Source organism: Leuciscus leuciscus, assembly GCF_965113295.1.
Source record: "Leuciscus leuciscus genome assembly, chromosome: 23".
In the NCBI taxonomy this organism is placed as follows: domain Eukaryota; kingdom Metazoa; phylum Chordata; class Actinopteri; order Cypriniformes; family Leuciscidae; genus Leuciscus; species Leuciscus leuciscus.
Genome location: NC_138747.1, coordinates 12,551,960 through 12,557,749, shown reverse-complemented (window position 1 = coordinate 12,557,749; position 5,790 = coordinate 12,551,960). Strand labels below are relative to the sequence as shown.

At 37.9% G+C, this 5,790-nt stretch overlaps 1 long non-coding RNA gene across 1 annotated transcript; it reads right to left on the bottom strand.

Moving 5' to 3' along the window:
- Nucleotides 1–3,472: 3,472 nt before the first annotated feature.
- On the bottom strand, nucleotides 3,473–4,913 carry LOC309487629. Its single transcript, XR_014201895.1, has 3 exons — nucleotides 4,531–4,913; nucleotides 3,923–4,120; nucleotides 3,473–3,823 (listed from the first exon to the last, which is right to left on the bottom strand). It is a non-coding gene; the product is annotated as an uncharacterized lncRNA (long non-coding RNA).
- Between the last annotated feature and the right edge of the window lie 877 nt (nucleotides 4,914–5,790).

The window sequence follows — 5,790 nt, the reverse complement described above, 5'->3', positions numbered from 1 at the left end:
TTCTAATATAACCACATCCTGTAAGTTTCAGAGCTCATAACGTTCTCGTTAGTCTAAAAACAGCTTAGGCTATATTGAAGCCAATCCATTTGGGGTGCGTTTCCCCCAAAAGATACTGAGTGAGTATACATATAAACAATAGTTTTAATAAAAAGACACAATGTTGGTTGTAACATTCTGCTCAGAAGTTTGACACTAACACAGGTATCTGCATGAGTGAATATGAATCCCTCACTCTTTCTCATATGAATCCCTCACTCTGTCTCTCACTCACTTGTGGCAGTCATTTTAGAAACCCGAAGCCTTGTTTTCCTGTGACGCCATTAATGGAGGTTATGTGGCATTCTAGAATTAACTATGAACTGTGAGGATTTGGTTTGTGAATTTCTAGTACTAAGAGTCTATAGCAATTTCGAGTACTAAAAGGTGGCACTCTCAAACTTTTCTGTATTTGGGGTTGTATATCAATGATACTAAAATATCTCTGGTCTCAAGTGAAGGAATGCGTTTATTAACAATAAAATAAAACTTTAAAATTACAACAATATAATAAATGCTTTAAATTTACACTTAAATGGTTATATTTAAAGTTTTAGTTCATGTTTTAACATAAGTAGTTGATTAGGACACTTTTTGCCATTGAAGTAAGATATTTGTAAGATATAAGATATTTGTAAAAATGAAACAATATGCAGTTTTTTGGAAGAAAAGCATTGAATTGCATTCAAAACATTTTTATTTGCTCTTCTTTATCCATTTGCCAAAAAAAGTTTTTTTTTTAATGTCATCAGCCAGTCCATCATTTAAAGGGGTCATAAAATGAGAAATCAAAAAATCCCTTAATCTTTTAACCAGAGATGGAGGACTCGAGTCGCATGACTTGACTCGAGTCGCAAATTTAAGTAGGGGAGACCGGGGATGGTTGTAACAATTTTGACCTTTCTGTCTATAGCTTGAAGTACTTTGAAGTCAGTGTGTTCAAAATGTGATCCAAACTAGTTACAAGTGTCTGCTATTAAATGACATAGCTATTATCTTTGCAACACAAACAGAAAATGCATGGTTTAGTTTCAAACACGAGGAGTGAAATGTTACAATTCACCCCATAGTCAGGGTTAGTTGTAACATACCCTGGGGTGAGATGTAACATTATGATATCCACCGGGGTGATATGTAACATAATGAAATAAGGATTTTGACAAAAAAAAATATTTTGAAAGGTTTTTATTCAACACTGACTTTTCAATATAACTGATGTGTGTATCACTCTTAGTCTCAGTGTGTTTGTCACTCTCAATCATAGTAATTGACCATTATAAATTGAACTTGAACACAAACATTGCTTGTTTGTAAGCATGTTTGTTACTGCCAGTGTTAGTAATGGCCATAATAAAATTTAACACTTGAACTTGAACACAAACATTGCTTGTTTGTAAGCATGTTTGTTACTGCCAGTGTTAGTAATGGCCATAATAAAATTTAACACTTGAACTTTGTGTGTGTGTGTGTGTGTGTGTGTGTGTGTGTGTGTGTGTGTGTGTGTGTGTGTGTGTGTGTGTGGGTGTGTGTGTGTGTGTGTGTGTGTGTGTGTGTGTGTGTGTGTGTGTGTGTGTGTGTGTGTGTGTGTGTGTGTGTGTGTGTGTGTGTGTGTGTGTGTGTGTGTGTGTGTGTGTGTAATTGACCATAATAAAATGAACTTGAACACTTGAACATTCTATTTGTGTAAGCATGGTTGTTACTGTAAGTCTATAGTATTGGCCATAATAAAATTTTGTTTCATTGTTGTTACAACTAACCCAGAGTCTTGTTGTTACAACTAACCCAGAGTCATGTAGCCATGAACTAGCTCACCTTACAGCTAACAGGCAAAACATTAGCACTAACAACTTGCATGGAAAATATCTACACAGACACACAATAACCATAATAAAAGTTTGAGGAGTTTAACTACAAAGCAGAAATTCCCATAACAAAAACAAAAAAAGTAAAAAAAAGTAACTTTCTTATCTCAAAATTGTTTTTTCCACTCTAACATGTGCTGTGTCTGCCACAGGGCTCTACTTTATCACATGTGGAATAAGAACTAAACTGGGGGGTATTCCAGAAAGCAGGTTATGTGACATACCCGGGTAAGTTTAAGGGTAAGTTAGTGGATAACCTCAACTTTCGGTTCCAAAAACGGAGGTAACTTTCTGGGTATGTATGTAACCATAGGAACTTACTCTCTGAAGATAACCTGCTCGGTAGCAGGTTATGTTCCAGGGTTAGTTTGTTTCAGAAGGTTACTGAGCATGGCGTGCCCTTTTGAAGACGATCCAGTGGATGTGGAAGCACAGATGATACGAAATCTTTTCCGCCGTGAGAAGGTGATACAACTACGTATCAATGTGTTTTCGTATCCAAATGAATATTTGCGGGAGCGTTACCGTTTTTCAAAAGAATCGTTAATTTATTAAACGAAGATAATGGAGTTAAATATTTAACTCCATTTATTTAACTTTTTTTGCGACGGTGAGTTTTTGGTTTACAATAGTCGATGCAGAGCATGTGGGAAAGGAAACTGTGTAGGGCTGTTCGTACAGTATGCATTGCACTCAAACGGTTCCTACACACTTTTGTGCAGTTCCCTGGCCATAAACCACTGAGGGTCATTAAAGAGGAATTCCACAGAGTGGCGGGTTTGTCCATTCTATGATATTCTATGAAAGACCATTTTAGTTAGCACTATACTTAATCTATTCATACTGTATACAGTGACAGTCACAATAATTTTAAAAGTTTCTAATTATATAACTTTCAATTTCAGGGTTCCCAAATGTAATTGGGTGCCTTGATGGAACCCACATTCCCATTAAAGCTCCTTCAGTCAATGAAGGAGACTATGTTAATAGGAAGTCAATCCATAGCATCAATGTGCAGGTGACAATAGATTTTTTGGGTGCTAAATGTTTGGGTGTTTAAACCATTAAATCACCCTCATTACTGGTCCCCACTAACTAGGTAATATGTGATGCAACCCACCTCATCACTAATGTTGAAGCCAAATGGCCAGGGTCTGTACATGATGCCAGAATGTTTAGGGAGGCATCATTGTGCCACAAATTTTGCCTTACACAATGTTTTTTTAAATTTTTATTTTTTATGTTTTTTTTTATGCAATTATACACTTTAACTACCTTTATATGACACTTCAATGGTTACTTGCTGGGGGACAGAGGGTACCCCTGTCTGCCCTATATGATGACACCCTACCCTGAACCTGAGCCTGGACCACAGGCACAATTCAACCTGGCCCACAGCAGAACATGGACCATAGGCATCCTGAAGGCAAGGTTTCAGTGCCTGCTTGAGCTCAGGGTGAACCCAGAAAGGTCATGTGACATCACAGCTGCTTGTGTTGTTCTTCACAACATTGCCACACTGAGAGGTGAGAGGGCCCCCCCCCCCCCTTCTCTTGATGAAGATGGCCAAGAGGAACCCCCAGTGAACCCAGTAGACCAAAGAGATGGCAGGGTGGTACGAGACATGATTTGCCAAAATCACTTTAATTAAAACCAGTTAACAGTCAAGTGTTGTTCATGGTTTCTTTATTTCCTGTAACAAAAGACATTTGTATTTATTGCTTTAGATTTCATTCAACAAATGACAGATTAATGTTCACACACTGTTTCCCACCTTAAGCTGGTGCTCCAGCAATTCAAGTCTGGCCTTTTTTTAGGTTAAGCCTTTTCTCCTCCATTTGAAGCTGTATAAGGTCCATCTCCATGTCACTTTTTCTGATTTGCTTTTGAAGGTGGACCTTATACAGCTCTTTGGCAGGCAACTAGAAAGACAGAATAATTAAACATGACTGATAAAGTCTGTAATACAAACACAGACCAAATATTTAAATGAGGAAGGAGAACTGCAGAACATTTCTTACAATGCTAAGATTCTGTGTGGAGGTAGATTGACCCTCATCTGTATTAAAATCTCCTGCCATATTCTGTAAAATGACAATGACAATTTATTTATTCTCTTATGCAAAAAAGGGGGAATTCATTCTATGCATCATACCTCTAATGGGCCTCCCCACATTTTCTGTTTCTGTCACAGCAGAAGTGGTCTCTTCATTGTCATCCTACAGTGAAAATAAGGAAGGATGCTTGGTCTAGCAAACAGAAACCTAAAGACAATAATTACTTACAACTGTGACAGAGTGTGGTGTTGCAGGAGGATCCAATAATACAATGTGGCCATCAGCAACTGCAAGATAATTAAACCAATAAGATAATCATGCATATTCAATACTCAATGTATATTCTTAAACAAATACAACTAGTAAAGAAGGACATTAGGAACATCTAAGAGTACTAGTAATAAGATTACAGTACACAGCATATGCAGTCAAAGCAGCATGCATACTGCACAAGTGAATCAATGACTGTAAAATGCATTCAAAATGCCTTTTTAAAATGGTGCTTTATTAAAACACTGACAAAAACAGTGAAAACATAAATAAATCATAAGTATTAATATGATACACCATACATTTTACTAAGCCACTTGTCTTGGTAGCTGAGTCTGACGAACTGCCCCTGGAATCCCATCGACCACAGGTCGCCCTTTATTAAGGGACAGCGCCAGCTCCTCAGCTGGGGTGAGGGAAGGTGGAGGTGGACCCCCACCTGTTTTACGGGCCTCAGCCTTCTTTCTATTGGCTACATAGAAAACTAAATTAGGCTACATTAAATACTAAATTACATTGTTGGAGAATGTTTTTGTGTTTCAATTTGACTTAGCTCACACTTCTTCTGGCTCCAGAAGGATTACACCTGATAAAACAAGAGGCCAACATATTACTAGACAATTATGTGCATTACTACTGTAATATTAAGAAATGTATGGAGGCCAACAAGTAAATTCTTGTCTATTTTTACTACATGTCCCAAATATTTTTTTGCGTCACAATGAAAGAGGAAAATAGCCCATTTATAATTTTATAAACTCGTGCATTTACTCTGTCCGTTATTTTTTGCCAAGCCAACTCTCTTTCTTTTGCTGATGCAGCAGTATTGCTTTTTATTTTTTTATAATGGGCTTATAGTCTTCATAAGCAAGCATTAAAACCTCCAACTCAGTTTCACCTAAGTAGCCTATGTAGCTCGCTTTTTTTCTCCCTGGGTTTCCATTGGTGACTCCTGAAATCGGCGATCCATTGAAAATGTCTTTATGTACTCACCGTGCGCGCGCATTAACTCTGGGTAACCAGTAGGAGCTAGGAGGTTGATTAAACTAACTCTTCTCAGGTGTTTTGGAACCGACATACTCATGGTATGCGGGTTTGGGGTAAATCAACCCAGAGGTTATGATTTACCAAATGGTAAGTTAACCAAGCTTTCTGGAATACCCCCCTGAGGATGTGCGAAGTGAATCAGGTGATTTGTAAATAGTTCCTGATTGGACAGATTGGAATTGTTACAACTGACCCGTGTTACAACCATCCCCGGTCTCCCCTACTTGAGACTTGCTTGACTAAATTAAGAAAATGACTCGACTTGACTTTGACTTGAGATCCAATGACTCGAGACTTGACTTGACTTGAACTGTATGACTCGAGAATGACTTGATATACATTTTTATATAAATCATCGCAACATCAATTGATGAACAAAATGAAAGCAACGGAACCATTGACGCCAGTCATCAGATTCTGTGCGATTGCGTGACGCTGCACAAGCCCAGAAAAAACATACATCGCGGTGAGCGCGCGCTAAATACAATAACATCTCCCAGCATCGTTTCTTTTTG